This window comes from Chamaea fasciata, unplaced genomic scaffold (genome assembly GCF_029207755.1).
Source record: "Chamaea fasciata isolate MVZ Bird 193981 ecotype frontalis unplaced genomic scaffold, bChaFas1.0.hap1 SCAF_4, whole genome shotgun sequence".
Classification (NCBI taxonomy): Eukaryota; Metazoa; Chordata; class Aves; order Passeriformes; family Sylviidae; genus Chamaea; species Chamaea fasciata.
The window spans coordinates 69468013-69485903 of NW_027094089.1; the positions used below are offsets into that span (position 1 = coordinate 69468013).

General features: G+C 43.5%; 1 long non-coding RNA gene across 1 annotated transcript; it reads right to left on the reverse strand.

The window, feature by feature from the left end:
- Positions 1-1388: 1388 nt before the first annotated feature.
- LOC136288955 (uncharacterized) lies at positions 1389-13052 on the reverse strand. Its single transcript, XR_010720673.1, has 3 exons — positions 12952-13052; positions 12421-12579; positions 1389-1511 (listed from the first exon to the last, which is right to left on the reverse strand). It is a non-coding gene; the product is annotated as an uncharacterized lncRNA (long non-coding RNA).
- Between the last annotated feature and the right edge of the window lie 4839 nt (positions 13053-17891).

Here is a 17891-nt window from a genome sequence, read left to right on the forward strand (position 1 = left end):
TCTTCTCCAGAAAGTAATAAACCCCAAAAATCTTAATTGCAGCCAAATATCACAGACATAAACCAACAGTAAGCTCCAAAGATGCTTTTGCATGAGCAAAAATGGGGTGGGGAAGAGCAAAGGAGAACATTCATATCTAGACCTGTATTTTAGGTTCCTTTCCATTTACCAGGAGTGAGTCTTGGAAGCCAAGCTGCAGTCCAGGCCAAGTATAACTCCAACAGGACTGAGAATGGTTGGAAAAAAAAATTATGTTCAAATTCAGTGCATATTAGTGATAAATATAATGATTCATGCACTCCAGAAGCAGAGAGAGCAAGCTTATTACAAGGAACAACAAAAACCCCACAACTGAACTAAAATATATTCTGCCATAAAAACATACAACCTGCTTTCTATCATTATTTACAAAAAGAGACTTCCACTAACACCTCTGATACAAAAGCACAAACAGTTCACAGCTCTTAAAATCATTCTATCTCCTTTCTGTTACCAGAGAACGCTCAAAGTTTTCTGAAGCACTGGGACTGTAGGTCCTAATGAGGTAGCTCTGGCATTACTCACAAGCATGTGCACCTCACCCTCTTCTCTGTAACTCCTAATGCACTCAGTGAAGATAAAGTTTGCAGGAAACCTAAAAATGTTCAACAGGTACTCTGTAGCTCTTCTCATTTACCTGTTCTGGTGTGAGACCCATGCAGGTCTTCCCCCTGCATATGCAAGGAGGTATTTTCACCTAATTCAGCAGAACTCTGATAAATTCTCATTCATTTGTTGTGCTCGGGCCTCTGGGCTGGCAGATTTTGTAACTTGCTGAACAGCTTCATTTTATTCAGGGAGAACAACCAAAATCTAGTGAAATTTTTTCTACATGTGTTATTTTCTCCAAGATGCATGTCAAGGTATATTTTCAGCATATTGCTTAGTCATGGTCTGGAAACCTGACCATGAACAGTAGGCAGTATGGACCAGAGGGAACATCTTAATTTCTATCCGCCTCTGAGGGAATCATGGTCTCAGTAAGAGGGAACTAAAGATTAGGAACGTGCATTTCACGTAGAAACTCAGAGAAACTCAGAGAAACTCACACAAGTAATAGGAGTACTAATAATAACTCATATGAGTAGTAGGAAAAGTCTGAGCTTATTCCAGACTTTGATTTCAAATAATATGTCCCAAACATTTGAAGGTCTGGCTAGAGTACCAAACTCATTTCTACCTCCAGCTCCCTTAATACTGACGAGGAGCATGTCTTTCTTTTGTCAGGGGGAAAGGAATCTTGGCAGGCCAGCTGGTGACATGACCTTTATGAGAATGTGAAGCTAGAAAGAATGGCTGCTTCCTGTGTTTATGCAGCAAGGTTGCTCCTTACCAAGGATGTCAGTGAGGCGCTGGGCTTTTCTCCCTCTCTTCCTTTAGATTTTTTAGCACTCTTCAAGCTCATTTCTTTGTTCTATCAACATAGTAGGCGGTCCGTGTTGGGCATCCAGTCAAATAAATTTATGAACCATCTGAAAAAGCACACCAGGGCTCAAGTAGACTCTGTGTTATTTGGGTTATTTTTAAGGCTATAGACTGTGGTCAAATCCCCAGCTGATGTAACCCAGCCCTGCTTTACTGGCTCTAATACTACCAGGCTACTTCTGGTCAGGTCCTCACTGCTGAAACTTGGCTGCTGGGGAAACACTGGGAGAAGATCTGACCTACCCATTACTTTGTGTATTTTAAATGATAACCACCTTTTTTCCCCTCCAGCAGGATGAAAAGACAGAGCTTCTTTCCCAGGGTGTCACCACAAACAAGATGCTGAGGAGACTTCCAAAAATGTTCTCTGAACCACAGTGGGACAGGATTTGAAACAGAGAAGAGCAGAAAGCACTGAGGTACATTTGCGGAACACAGGCGTTCACCTGTGCACTCATCTGTTCTGAGGATGTGCAAAGGGCATGCTGTGTTTGCATACACTTTTAACTGACATGTTTACAAGCTGACTTGCAAACACTCCTTCTGAGAACAGCAGCTAGCAAAGGGAAATAAAATTAGAAATTAATTAAATTTTTGATGTTTTTCCCTTCATCTCAGCCCCCCTTCTGTTTCTTTGTAGATTGTTCATGCTGAGGTTGTAAGTACACACAGAAGCATGGAGATACAGATCTAGATCTAGATCGAGATCTAGATCTACATAGAGATAGATGATATAGATATAGATATATAGATTAGATATAGATATGTAGATGTGCACCTTTGTATCCCATTGCATTTTCCACATATGTACCAACAACACCTGTGTCCTGCTCTGACACCAGCTCAGGCAGTTACATCCTGTCTTGCTGATGACCTCCCCAGAGTTTCTCCTGTATGCAGGTTTTCTTCCTTACCTCTCTGCCCTAAACAGTTTCCCTTCCTGTGAGGAAAAGCTGGTGGCTACAACACATACTTTGAGTGCTGCCAACATAAGTTTCAGTTTGTGCCTCCCAGTCCCACTGCAGCTTTAAGGAAATTCCTGAGTAAAGTGACTGATTTGTAAAGACAGACCTCCAAATTCACATTTGGTTTAGGTGTAAAGCCCTCCATGTTTGCACCTAGTAGAATTAATCCTTGGAGGAAATGAGGGAACATTTCTTATGTGATTTCTTCACTATGTGAGCAGACAACACCCAGTCATGTCAGTTCTACACTGTACAGATCATATTAGCACCTGGGGATTGTCTTCAGACACCTTTAAAATATGATTTATTCTAACTTAGAACATTGTTTTTTCTCTTGAAGATGGTTTCATCTCCTACCACTGACTTCCTGCCATGAGTCTCTCCCAGCCAGGTCTGGTATGAGAAACCCTGTTCAACAGGCTTTGCACAACTTCGTGGTTGTTAAATAAAGAGTTAAGTGTTTGGCTACTCATAGGAATTTCCATGGCTCTGGGGTTCCTGACATGCTAGGGCTGATTGGTCAGTCACATTCCTGCCCTGCTTTAAGGCACAGTGAGTGCAATCTCCTTTCATGCAATGCCTTGGAATGATGTCAAGTTTGAATGATTTCACATGAGCTTCAGAAGGTAAATCTCCGTCTATTTACTTAAACACACACACAGAGTGCCTGGTGGAGAGCTCTTCTTTGGCAAAGAGAAATGTTTTTGGGTTCCACCCTGCACAGCAATAGAGAGAAAGACTATTCTTCTCACCTTTGATTGTTATCACCAGCTACTGTAATATACTACCACAGGGCAATAAGAAATGCAGGCTTGGAGCATTTGCTTGAATCATGTGGGAAGTCAGACAACATTGTCCTTGCAATCTGTGGTGCTATTCCAAATTGCATTTTAACCCCCACTCCTCTTTGATGACTTGTCTTAGAAGAAAATAAAAAGGCAAGCTACAAGTGATGAATGACAAACAACAGATCACCCATCCAAGAGCTCTTTAAAGAAGAATGAGATAAAAATGTGGAAGTGAGCTGGATAACGTTAAGGTCCTGTTTTCTACCCTGTTTTTTGTTGTAGGATGGAGACAAATCTTCAAGCCAAAATGTAAAGAGAAAGAAAGGTAATGTTTTTAATGAACATAGACATCCCTTGTGGAGGCTCTCTGCACATCATTTGTGGGTTTTCTGCAATATTAATGACTTGATGGCTATAAATTAGTGCTCCTGGCTACATTAACAATAAAGAGCAGAGTGAATTTTGTTCAAAACTTCACATTTTAAGGAAAAGTTTGTCAAACACTCTCTGCAAGAATGGGAGAGGGAAAAAAATTCAGCATTTTTTTCCTTCCTGTTTATTCATCCTGTTCCCAAAATAGCTTTAGGAAACTGGTAGACACATACCTTATTATTTACTGTGTATATGGACAGCTCACATGGCTTAGAAAGAAAATGTTCTCTCTCGTGTCACAGTTTGATCAAACTGCCTAGGTGCATTTTGGAGATTTTCCCTTCATTTAGTTATTTGCAGTTGGACTCCATTAAAATCATCAGAAAAATAAACAGTGACCTAATCCAGCATGGTCACATTTTCCTGCAGGTTTTGATAAGACGCTGGGCCCTTGCAGGGTACTGTGATTTTAAAGCTCCCTCCAAGAATCAGTTCCCTTGCTAAACCCTGAGAACCCACTAAATAGCAAAGAAATCCTCTTGAAGGAATGTCCAGTTTGGTAAGAACCATAATTAATCCAGGCTGAGGAAAGGAAACATACACTCTTCATACACACAGAGACAATTTGACAGATAATTATTCCTGAGTGAGTCAGTCATGAAGTAGGCTTCCTCTGATAAGAAACAATTTGCCATCATCCCTTTTTGTTGTTGTTATTCCTTCCTTAGTGTCATGACAGAAACTGCTGGTGGAGGAGGGGGAGGTCTATGGTTGCCAGCTGTTTAAGCAAGGAGGGAGAGCCTGGTACTTTTAGATTTACAGGTATTCAAAGACCACAGAAGTTTTCAAAAGTGAGTTCTGACAACCCTGAAATTATTTGACTTCCTACAGAGTGGGGCCACAGGAAATGAGTTTGTCCTACAACACACTCACTCCCAGTTCTGTTTCCTCAGGGGAACAGTAGGTGACTTCAGGCATTTTGATTGAGGCTTTGGCAGCATTTTCCTGCATTTTCACTATTAATGCCGCCTGATTTTTACTGTCCTTACAGAAAGAGGTACAATGCATGAAATCTTAAAAGTCTTGGGATTAATATAAGCACACATAGTCATACTCCACTCTGGATATACTGGGAAATGTCACTGTTCCTCCCTGAAACACTGATTTTGTTGTTAACCCGATCAAATATGTTTACAGACAAAGGCTCTACTAGATTCACTGGGTGTTAGATTCAGACCAAAGAGACTCAGGTGAAAAATTTTGAACAGCATTCAGTAATTGCTCCTTAAATTGCAATGATTTTATAATACCTTCAGCTTACCACAGCCAATGCAATGCTCCAAGCAGGGGAGACAGGAACATATGTGGCTCGAGGTAAGAAGAAAAATTACAGCAGTTACTGTTTGAACCAAACACTTCCCAGTTCTCAGGCACTGGTCTCTCAGTAGGGTGCAAGGCCTCTCAGGGAGTATGTTTTGATTGTGTTATGCTCTGTATGTTAGGGAGCATTTTGATTGTGTAGAGTTTGATGATGCTGACAAAAGGATTGATGGTTCATGCACAGAAACCAGGGGGAGGGCCAGCAAGGCAGATATCATGATGAGAGATTTCTGTAGACCACCCAACCAGGAGGAAGAAGCATCTGGGAGTCTCACAGTCTCTTGTTCTTGTGGGGGACATCAACTGAGCATGTGACTGCTGGAAATACAGCAGAGCACAGAGTAAACAGTCCAGGAGGTTCCTGAAATGTGTGGCAGAGAAGCTCCTGACAGTTGGTGAGCAAGGCAATGAGAGAAAATGGCCACTGGACCTGTTGTTCAGGAACAGAGAAGGGCTGGTTGGTGATGGGACAGCTGGAGGCCATCGTGTGCTTGGTGATCATGGAAAGATGGGGTTTGATTCTCAGAGAAGGAAGGAGGGGTGCAGCAGAACTTCCACCTTGGACTTCCAGAGGGCAGACTTTGGCCTGGTTAGGGGACTGGCTGAGAAAGTGCCCTGGGAGGGCATCCTGAAGGACAAAGGAATCCAAGAAGACTGGATATTCTCCAAGGTGCAGGAGCAGATTGACCCCAAGTGCCAAAAGATGAGACAGCGGGGAAGTCTGGCCTGGCTGAACAGAGACTTGTGTCTGGAATTCAGGGAAAAAAGAGCTTACGACCTTTGGATGAAGGATCAGGCCAGACTGAAGAGGACAACAAGGATTTTGTGAGGAAGAAAAGGATTATGCAGGAAGGATTATGCAGGAAGAAAATTAGAAGGTCCAAAGCCCAACTGGAACTTAATTTGGCTGCTGACAATGTAATTATTTTTAAAAATTTGTCAGCAACAAAAGGAGAGCTAAGGAGAATCTACACCCTTTCCTCCAGGAACTACAGGCCTGTCGCCTGCCCTGAGTGCCAGGGAGGCCATGGAGTAGATCACCTTGAGTGCCATCAGCAACAGGAACAGGACAACCAGGGCACCAGGCCCAGCCAGCCTGGGTTTAGGAGAGGCAGCTCCTGCTTGACCAACCTGATCTCCCCCTGTGCCAAGGTGACCTGCTCAGGTGGTGAGGGAAAGGCTGGGGATGTGTCGCCTGGACTTTACAAAGCCTTTGACACCTTCTCCCACAGCATCTCCTGGAGAAACTGGCTGCTCATGGACAGGGCCCTGCTGTTGGGGTGAAGAACTGGCTGAGGGCAGGGCCGGGGAGTGGTGGGGAATGGAGGGACATCCAGCTGGGCTGGGCACCAGTGGGGTTCCCATGGGATCAGAACTGGGGCCAGGGCTGTTTGACATCTTCATCAAAGGTCTGGATGAGGGGATCGAGGGCCTCCTCTGTCAGTTCCTGACAGCACCAGGCTGGGTGGGAGTGTGGATCTGCTGGAGGGCAGGAGGGCTCTGCAGAGGTGTCTGGACAGGCTGGATCCATGGGATGAGGCCGATGGGGTGAGGTACAACCAGGGGAAGTGCTGGGTCCTGCCCTTGGGTCACAACAAATCTCTGCAGCTCCAGGCTGGGAGAAAAGTGTCTGGAAAGCTGGAAAAGGCCCTGTGGGTGCTGGTGACAGCAGCTGGACACAAGCCCAGGGGTGCCCAGGTGGCCAAGGAGGCCAATGGCCGCTGGGCTGTCCCAGCCACGGTGTGACAGCAGGAGCAGGGCAGTGACTGTCCCTGTGCTGGCACTGCTGAGGGGCCACCTCGAGTGCTGGGGGCTGCTCTGGGCCCAGCATGGAAAGAAGGACATTGAGAGGCTGGAGCATGTCTAGAGAAGGGAATGGAGCTGGGGAAGGGTCTGGAGCCCAGGAGCGGCTGAGCAAGCTGGGAAAGGGACTCAGCCTGGAGAAAAGGAGGCTCAGGGCAGACCTTCTGGCTCTGCACAACTCCCTGACAGGAGGGGGCAGGCAGAGGCGGGTGTCACACACTGCTTCCAAGTAATAAGGGACAGGGTGAGAAGAAACAGCCTCAAGTTGTACCAGAGAAGGTTTCATTTGAATACCAGGAAAAATTTATACACTGAAAAGGTTGTCAAGAACTGGAACATGCTGTCCAGGGAAGTACTTGTATCACTATTCCTTGAGGTATTTAAAAGACATATAGAAGTGGCACCAAGGGACAAGTTTAGTGGTGGGTTTGGCAGTGCTGGATTAATGGTTGGAGTCAATGATATTAAATTACTGAATTCCAGCTCAAATTGCTCTATCATTGTATTTTCTGACTCTAAGCACTGTATCAGTGAAGATGAGCATCATGTTAGGAATGCAAAACACTTAATAAAATAAAGGCTATCATCTTTGAAATACAAAAAACACTAACATTTGATTACCTGGGAAGATACTCCAGGGAAAATTCATGACCACTGAAAATAGTTTTCAGATTATACACAGTCCGATGTAAGCATTCAAAACAAGATGCAAGCAGTGTAAAATGGGTTTTTTCCAAAAGAGCATCCAATGGTGAATTTAGGAATAATTTGCGATGGGGTCTGACTGCCCTTTGCTTTGAGTGTGCTACAGCTGTTTACACCCAAGAAAAAGAGGTCAAAGCTCTCATCAGATGGAGCACGGTTGGCTCTTTTTCTCCTTTCCATTGCTGCAAATTAAGATGCAAGATACTACAAATAATTACAGACAAGAGGGAGAAAGGTCTCCGGTTCTGTTCCTTTCACATTGCAGCAAAACAAGAGGCTTATGGGAAAGAAAAAAAAAAATGTTTGAAGGTCTGTAGTAAACACTGAACACAAAATTGAAGTCTGATGAGACTGTTTGTACATTTACTCCATGTGGTCACTTGAGACTGATTTGAGCACTGCAGACAGCAAGACATACAGCTTTTACAGCAAGGCTACTTTCTTGCCAGGTAAGTCCTTTAAATTGCTGCATGGCTCCTTCTGACGCAACAGCAAGAGGCAGAGATTATGATCAGTGAAGAGAGGTACACAAATAATCACAGGCATTATTCACAGAATTGGACATTTAGACCTTTAGCTGAAGGCCCACCAAACTCACCAGGAGATCTCCCACTCCTTCGAGTGGGCTCTGGATCTGACACTAATCCAGTGTATTTTAGGGTGGGATTTCCTCTGTCCAGTTATGTCCTTTTAAATTCTTCACAGAGGAGCAGATAAAAAACAGCTTTTAAACAGTTGTGTTGATGACGGAGGGCATCCTGAAATAATTTCAATATTGTCATCCCCCATTGTTATTTATAAAAAGAGCATTTTTCCAGACTCTAATATTAAAACTTGCAAAATGGAAGAGAACAAGGAGGAAGGAAGCTCATCCAGCCATTGCCTCTATAACCCATTACTGCTGGTGGCCTCTGCTGGAAGCCCTCAGTGGAGCCAAGCCTCACCCAAGAGTCTTTCTGGCTCCTCCTGGCAGGAGAAAAGAGAGAGAAATTGCTTCATCTGATCTTCATGGCCAGAAGGAGCTGCTTCAGAGGAGTTTTATAACCTCCATCCTCAGGTAGGAGCAAGACAAAGGAACCCTAAACCATCCTCTTAAAGAAGAATAGTTTTCTCCTTGTTTCATGCAAGTCCAAACTGCTGTATCTCCCCTCTGCTCACTCCACACCTGTTCAACCATTTTCTCCTTGGCATGTTTCAATACTGCAATGCACATACGGAGCAGGGATATATCCTTCACCTTCTGGATTGGTCCCACTGGAGGGAACTGGCATTTCCAGGTCATGCTGTCTCAGTCCAATTCCTTGAGTGAGGAATTTCAGCTCAGACGCATTACAGAATATGACTAACGTGAGGCATAGAGTGAGCAGGCTCTGTCAACAAAACACAGCCACATTCACAAATACACTCTGATATGTGTGTGTTTGTGTTTCAAAGAATACCTGCTGTGACTGCATGCTGCTATTTTTTTCCATTTCCAGAACACATGATTATAAGGCAAAATGACAAAAAAAAAAGAAAATTAAACTTTCCACAAGATGACAATATTTCAATGCTTTAGCAAACACTTCAAAAGTGCTTCCCAGGGTTGGTGTTCCAGGTGCCCTTCGAGCCTGACCTAACCCCCTCTGAAAGCCAGCAGCATCCCACTCATTCATTTCCATGAACCCCATTTAGGCCCCATGTGTATGACTAATCAACATGGGATTATCTCTAATCCCATCCTCTATGTATTTACTTGCATGCTTAAAAAGAGAAGTCAAACAGGTAAAAATGGCAGCAATGTCACAGTTCTCCACCCAGCTCTAAAAGCAGGATCTAGTGGCCATGAATTTGCATGGGATGAAGTAATAGAAGCACTGGTTCTGCACTTGCAGGAAGGTGTGGCTCAGTGTTCGTGGGGCTGCCAGGACACTGAGCGCTGCCACCACCCCCCGAAAGTGTCACACAGGGGGGTATAACCAGTACTGCCACTTCCAGTGAGTGTCAGCACTGGCACTAAGGATGCCAATTAAACAGAGGCCTCCATTTGGAGACACATGGGGAGGGACCACCCCATGAAACTGAACCAAAGGGGAGTGTCAGGATCCAAAAACTACCAAGGAACACTGTAGGACAGATAGGGGACAAATCAGAAAACAAGAAAAAAACATTGCTTTAAATGCACATGCTACTTTATGCCCATGAGTTGTTTAGCCAGGTCAGTACCAGGGGGCGACACCAACCCTACATTGGTACATTTGGGACAATGCTTCCCACCCCAGCTAAACCGGCAGGCCCAGGGAAACTGTATCAATTTAATCCTGCCTAGGATCCAGCCAGAGCTGTCATTTCCCACCTGTGCTAAATAACTACTTGTGTATATTCATGAACAGTGGTCTTATTACTAAGAATACACCTAATGTGTATTGCGCTGTAACAAGAGACAACTTACAACAGGCCTATTAAAGGAAATCGCAGAGATCACAGAATTGACACATTCTGTTTAAAGGCAGTCACACTTATACTTGATTGCGCAACCAGAGACAAGTTTGTTCTGTTCCTCATCTTTCATGAACACTCATATTTACTAGTTTAAAATGCAAGATAAAAGCCAGACAAGCCTTGGCAAAGGAATGGGGGACAATATCAAATGATAAGCTAGACATATTTGTAAGTGTAAACAGATCTAGAAAAGGAAGCGTTAGATTAATAAGCACTCAGTGATGTGGGGCAAACACTGAGACTTGAAAGCAAGAAATATCCAACAACTTGTAATATCAAAACCAGCAATTGCAGGTCTTAGCAGACAAATAAAATATGAACAAATAAGCATACATAAAAAGGGAACAACCACATTAAATACTTTGATCATTGCTACAGAATGAGTGTTTTTCAACAAAACAATGTGTAATTGATTGTGCAATTATTTGTAAATGCTGATTATTTTGAGACTAAATATGGTTCCTCTAGCTCATACCAAGGATGGCATGCTGCATTTCAGCTGAAATTGTAATTTTGGAAAAGTGAGGCAAGGTATCACGAAGCATGCAGAAGGGATACTGAGTTGTTAGCAGTGAACTAAAGCCACAGGTTTAGGTGACATAATACATCCAGATTTAAAAACAATGAAATGAAACAAAACAAACAAAAAACACCAAAACAAAACAGAAGAACCAACCAAGCAAACAAACAAACTAAAAAATGAAAGCAAAAGAAGCATCCTTGCCTGTTTCCACATGAAAGCTGTGTTTAGAAGAAATGGCTTATGAACTCAAAAGTGAATTATATAAGACAGTTACGTGGTTTTTGTTTAAAAAAAACCCAAGGAGACAAAGAGACATAATAAAAAAGGAACACAGACTGGAGCATGTTAATGTCAGCAGTAGAGACAGCCTGGGAAGCTATTTTAAGAGATCAAGAGGAAAAATATTTAGAAAAATATGAGCTGACTAAGAACAGGCAATGTGAATATCTAGAAATGGAGATCAAATCTCCACTGTTGGAACTCACTAGGAATGATGCCTCTCAGGTCCAACAGCATTGCACATTTGGAATTGCAGGAAGGTCTGCTGTCATCTCCACAGAAACCCCTACACACCCCTGGACCCCTTTATGGCTTTTTTGTGTCCCACACAGAACCCACAATTTCACAGCTCCTGCAGGAAAGAAGTCATACAGTGAAGAGCTAGAAAATCCCTTCTGAATTAAACCCAGAAAGCAAGAGGAATCTGCTTCAGAATGCCTTAATGCTCTTTGATGCACAGCCAAAGATCATTCTCCTCTTCATATTCCCAACACATTTAGCCATAGCCTGTTCAGTTCTGCATTTTTCACATAAGTGGCTATTGTCAGTGCAGGAGGAGCTGTGATTATTCCTTCTCAGTCTGGGATAGCATGACTGCAGGAGAAGCATATCTAGTGCAAGGAGACAATGTATGCTTCATGTGCTGGCCAGCAGACATCCAAGGAGCTGATAGCTAAGAAGGCTACCCTATCCTTCTCCGATAAGGGTGAACCATTAAAATCTATGCAGCTCAGTTTATTTCAGCTCTGTCGTGCCCGGTTAGGGAGCAAAAACATGGCAAGAGAGTGGCACAAATAGACTAGAATAGCGAGCATGCATTAGCTAATACCAGCTGGGGATCTCATCTGGTGACGAGTCCAGGGAAATGCTGCCTGGGGCATTTACAAGATGAGGGTGTAAGACAGTTTTGAGATCCCTGCAAGATATTATTTTTGATCGCTTTCTTCTGCTGAAATAGATGGAAGTCAATATGATAGCACTGGAGAAGATTCCAATGTCCACAGCCAGAAGCTATTAAAAAATTATTAATAAAACAACTCAGAAAAGTTTGACATTTTGCTGAGCAGGAGACTGGCAAGGAGAAATATTTCACTACTCCATGATGGGAATGGTGAGAAGGAAATGTCACCAAAGTTTAGATAGTGCCACTCAGTAAATCCCATCTTCTTCTCACATGTGCATCCTAACAGCAGCAGTAGTCTCATCAGTATAGGGAAGGCAGCACAGGAGGAATGGCATGACTGGAATCAGCCAATCTGGCTAATGAGGGACACCTCAGTGGTGCAACACACTGTGCCAGCTGCCTCCTGGAGCCCATGCAGAGAGAAACCAGGCCCAGGATTCCATGTGGGCTCTTGCTTTCTCCAGAACCTGTCATTTTAGGAGAAAACATAAGATTGCACCCAGGAACTTCCAAACATTCATTCAAACACCATGTACCGCTCAGTAGGTGCAGCATTGCTGCAGAAAAAATTAAGCCTGTCACTACTTTGTAACTCTCTACCCCATGTTCTCCTTATGCCCACTTTCCTCAGATGATCAGTCCTGATCTTTTCATCACCTGAGCCACTGACAGCCTTTCTTACATCCCTCAAAACAAATGCATTAAAGTCCCAGCAGCTGGAACATGTTTACATTTGACAGGAACTCTGCAGCCCACCTGAGTCAAGCTGGAATGGTGCACAATTCCTTGGGATGGAAAGGATTAGGAAACAGGGCTAGATGCTGGTGTGAGACCCGTGTGTTCAGAAAAAGCTGGGAGAGATGATGCTCTTATGGAGAGGTGGGTTCTGTATACCAGTGCTGCCATCTCAGATGCCTGTGGAGAAGAAACAATAAATACTAGATAAAGTGCTTTAAGGGTTAAGAACTTCAAGGGGATAGCCTGCACAGTCTCAAAGAAGAGATAATAAAGAGGCTGTAACCCTAGATCCAGCCTCTATGTAAAGATAATCTACTTGATGGAGGCTTAATCCTAGCAAGGGCTTTATAAAGTCTGGGAAAAAAAAGGGGGTATAGTGTGAACCCTGAATAGTCTAATTGATCCCAAAAGTAGAGTTTCTTTTTATATGTAAATATCCCATCTCCCTTCAACCTCTTGATCATCCAGGGTCTAATCAAGGAGTTCCCAAAAAGACATCTGCTGTCAGGTGGAAAAATCATCCCCTTGTTTAAAGCTCTTCTCTCTCACCTAAGGTTTCAAGCTGTGAGTTCTTTCATGTCACTTTAGTCTCAGAAGCTCATGGACATCCTCTGGTACAGGTGACTGGGGCACAGCACAGACAAGAAGGTCTTTGCTCATCACTCCATGGCCATTCCAGGCACAGTGGTTCCAGTGCCAAAGTGCAAGGGCACTGGTGAACTCATGGGATTGCTTCAGGAAGTTTGTGAGTTTTGAGCATTTTCTTCTGCCTAAAGAGAGAGAGAAGTCTGTGGCAGAAGCTGTTTAAAATGAAGGTACCACACCACCACACCCTTGCTTCGGCAGAAGCCATCTGTGTTGTATGACCAAGAAGAATTACCTGAGATCCAAGCAGGCAGTATTCTTGGATGCCAGAAACTGGCATAATTCATTTTCCTGTCCTCACAGATTGGTGTTTCAGTGAATACAAGAAGAAGCAGAAAAGACTGCTGGTGGAGGAGCCCATGAAAACATCTTGGACAATCCTTCTCCAAGGACTGATGAACGACCCGGATCACCCTGCCTTCAAACACCACCATTATCACCAGAAAAGGAGCAATGTAACAGATAATGGTGATGCTGCCCCTCCACCCTGCCCATCTCCAGATAGGAAATACGGGCAAATGGGTCACAGGATGTGACCATAAAGCACCTGTAATTTTCTGCTTATGCTGCTTCTTGGCACAGAGAGGGGAGGGGATACCATTCCCTGCCTAACACTAATCTCACAGACACTGATGGGAATGCATTAGAGATTCTCTGGTCCCACCAAGTAAGCTCCCCTTCTGGGAGACTACTGCCTTGGACTTGCTGACAGCCACAAAGTCCTACTCCTCCTGAGAAGAGAGGAGGTGTGAAGACAGCTCTTCACCATCAGGGTGCCAGGAAACGCAGTTGGAAAGGGACAGGATGAGAAGGGTTCCTCACCACAGAGGAAGTATTTCAGTGGTTTCCTCTCTTCCTTTTTTGCTTCTGCTCACTTGTCAGCTGGTTTTGCTTTATTCATTATGCTGAAGGAAGGGGTGAGTTTGGGGAAATTAGAAGTTCCAGAGAACTATCTGGGAGCCAGAGTAGGAGCCAGTCCCCTTCTGCACTCCCTGTCTGCATAGCAGAAGGCAACAAAGATCAGCCGAGTTAAATACACCACAGTCTGATCTAAGGCTCACTGAAGATCATTGGCATTAATTAGACTTCTGCCTTGCTTCCTTCCAACAGCTAAGATGGCAAAGCAGAGGAAAACTGTTTAGAAATAAATGATTTTATCCATTCTATGGAAGCAGATCAGCAAAATAGCAAAAGCAGCAGATATGATTGACCAAACGGTCTCTTCTTGTTCTACAGAGGTCTCACAACATATCCCTCTCGCATTCTAGATGTGTTTTCTACAAATTGCATTGTTACTCTCTGTTTTCTTGTCTGAAAAATTTCCTTCAGTCAGATGAAAATAAAATCAATGCTCTAGCTGATGCTTGGAATTATGTGGCCCCAACACACAAACACACACATCTGTTGTCAGAACTCTTCTGCCTTTCTTTTCCTTTCTTTTAATACAAGTCTGGAATCCACTGAGTGTTCTTCAAGTCTAAGCTCCAAACATTTCAAACAACACAAAAGGTAGGACAAGATGAAAGAAAATGTCCACAAATAGACAGCTAGACTACTAGTTAGCAGCTGTCTGCTTTTCTTCAGGGTTTTTGGGGTTTTTTGTGGGTTTGTTTTTTTTTTTTTTTTGGTGTGTGTGTGCGTGTGTGTGTGTGTGTGTGTGTGTTTTGTTGGGTTTGGTTTTTTGTGGGTTTTTTTCCCCCTGCAGGGGGAAAAAAATCCCCCAACTTTATTTTTCAATCTTGAAGGAACCGACTGCAGATTCTTTTGTTCTGGCAAGAATCCAACCCTGTTTAGCACTAGAAGTGGGGGAGGAGGTGAACTTACTATGCTATGTGTAACCTTGAACCTGAGAAATGTCTAACACAGTATGTGTACAGTTGCAGCAGTTTAAATGGCATTGATCATTTTCAACTTTTGTATAGTACTGATAGTAACTTAATGAGGTTTTGATGTTCTATCAAGTCAGGGTATTTATGCAGAAAAAGGAACCAAAAAGAGCAGGTTTTGATTAAAAATGTGTATGGGCTTTTGGGACCTAGTTTAAATATTTCAGATCTTGAGCAAGCATGGAGCCTGCAGTTGAAGTTATTTATCTTCTCCCCAGACAAATCTGACTGGGGGGAGGGGTGGCACTGCTGAAACACTTGATTTTAATTACTGTTGTTGTTTGCAAGTATTTTTCTTCTGTCATTTCTGTTCTCCTTCTCCCCCTAAACAGATGATCAGCAGACAACATGGACTCCCGTCTAACTTGCAGATTTAATTTGGAAACCTGAGCATCCAACGCAAATATGAAACACAAGCTGCATTTGGGTTCTCCTCCAAATCTTTGCCGCTCACTTGGAGAATTCAGTTGCTTCCTCTGTGAGGCTTAGTGTGAGGCTGAAAAACTTTCCCTTCTCACCTACTTCTGGGTCTCTTTGTGTGTCCATAAATGAATGTAATGAATTTGTGTTGTCTCTCTCTCTCTCTGTGTGTGTGTGTGTGTGTGTGTGTGTGTATGTGTGCATGCACAGGAGACAGCATGCCAGACAGCATTCCACAGCAGAAGGTAATTTCTCCTTCCCCTCTTTATTTGCACATTTAGCAGGAGCTGCATTCCTCCAGTACCTGCTGAAAGAATGAAGTGATATTGTCAAAGGCTGGGCTACAGGAGATTTGTGGAAGAAACCTCCTTTGTCTGGATAGATCACATGTAACCAGATAGAGCAGAGTTTTCATCCCACTGAAATAAATTTGTATGGCAACACTTAATTCTGCAGCTCTTTCAACCGGCAGCTTCTAAGCCATTTTGCTTTTTCCGACCTTTCCCACCCAGTCTCTTCCCTGCACTTTCAGATTATAAATTCTTCAAGACACAGCATTTATTACTCTGTTTGTACAGCACCTGCTACATTGGTTTTAGTAGAATGGTGACCTCATTTAGCATTTCAACCAGCTTTCATACAAATAACAGATAAATACATCAGGTTAACCCCAGATTTGGGTGGCTGACAGAGGTGTTCCAGGTTGAGACTTCTCCAGATGAAACTTGGGGCAGTGCTGGCCAGAGTGGCCACAAGGTTTTGCATCTCACTTGAACACTGGGACATATTCTCCTAAGCACAGACAAACCTGAATCCTAAGCTAGGGCTGCAGGTGGCCATGTGGGTTTGAACACCCACCTTGATTCGCCCCAGATGAGAAACAGTTGCCATATCTAGCAGGGAGATCGCCTGAAATTTAAACAGTAGCTTTTCTCATTTGGCTACAGAATTTGTGTGTGACTATTTCACCTCCCTCAGCCCAAAAGCTGTTGGGATTTTACTCCAGTGGCCATGTATAAATGTAATCAGTCTTAACAACTAGTGACATTTCTCTCAGGAGGAAGAATAATGATCAGGTTCTGGTTGTGGTTGTTACCCACAAGATTGAACCATTGCAAAAACTCAAAAGGGCAGCTCTTCAAGAGTGGTAAATCCTTGCAGTCAAGCTGACATGGAACTATGTGGCCGTGCCTTGTCACCTCATCTCTTGCTGGAAACACCAGAACATCAAGCTCCTTGAACCAGTGAGGATTGTTTAAAATAGAAAAAGGTAGTAAAGCACACTTGACTTTCACTATGCGGGGGCTCTGTTTGTGCTTGTCAAGGTAAACCTGCAAATATTCACCTGCTTGAAGGGTGCCTGAGACTCCTGCTCCCTGTTGAAGACCTCAGGATGTGAACAAGACACACCAACAGCAGCTGAAGGCCCTTTTTCTGCTGCTTGTTGCAGTTCTTGAGCTAGGGTTCTTAAGAGACAAGGAGGTCATAGTATTTACAAGGGAACACACGAGCTCAAGGTGAAGTCTGTTACAGAATGGGGGCTTACAAGCACAAATGGGGCTATAGGTGGCTTCAAAACAAAAACACCAGGCTTAGTCCCTGGCCTTTTCAACAATGTAAGGAACCACAGCCTCATGGGGCATTACTCCAGCATCTTCCTAGTGCTGTTTAAGAATAAATTATTGCATCAGCCATGGAGGACTGGGGAATTGGGCCATGATCTAGCACAAGGTTAAAAGGACTGTGCAAATAAATACTCACTTTCAGCACAAAGGATATCACAGTTCAAGGCCAGAAGCTTCTCTCAGTTGTTCTGGAACCAATTTCAAACATGAATCAGAAGTCTAACATGGAGAAGTTACTGTCAATAACCCCTTCCTGAGAGTGCCTTTTTTAATGAGATGTTTAACTGGGTGATAGGAGAATGAATTCATAAGCAAGTAAAGGAAAAGGTCCATTGCTTTCTTTTCCTCAGCAAGGAAGGAACTAAGGAAAAAAAAGGAGACTGAACCAAGGGAGAAGAATAGATACCAAGGCAGAAGAATAGAGAAGTTTGACAACAAGTGAAAAAGAAATTATGTAAGCATGTACAAAATAACAAACGCTTTACCTCAGCAGCTCACCATGAGGAAGATGACCATGTGCTGCTAATAATGAAGATCCTTGGCAAATTCTTGCAGGCAAGGGGGAAAGATTTAGGACCCGAGCCCTGGGGGAGCTCAATGTGCAACTTGCAAGGCTTGGAAAGTCACTTTCTCTATGGCAGTCCAGCCAGCCAGCACACCTCAGCAGAGAAGACTGGAATGACCATTATAAATCACCAAATACAGCAGGATCCTCATTAGTGTTTTTAAGCCTGCAGAGCAGAGCAAAATCTCAGCAATTTCAGGCCACCAAAACATTTCTTCACAGTAGTCCCTTTTCAATCCTGTCATCATCAACACATGGTAAATGAGACAGTTCAAAATCTCAGGCCTGGATCTTGTACAGATGTTTGCTATCTATTTCCTGTCAAGGCTCCCACTGATATCAAGGAAC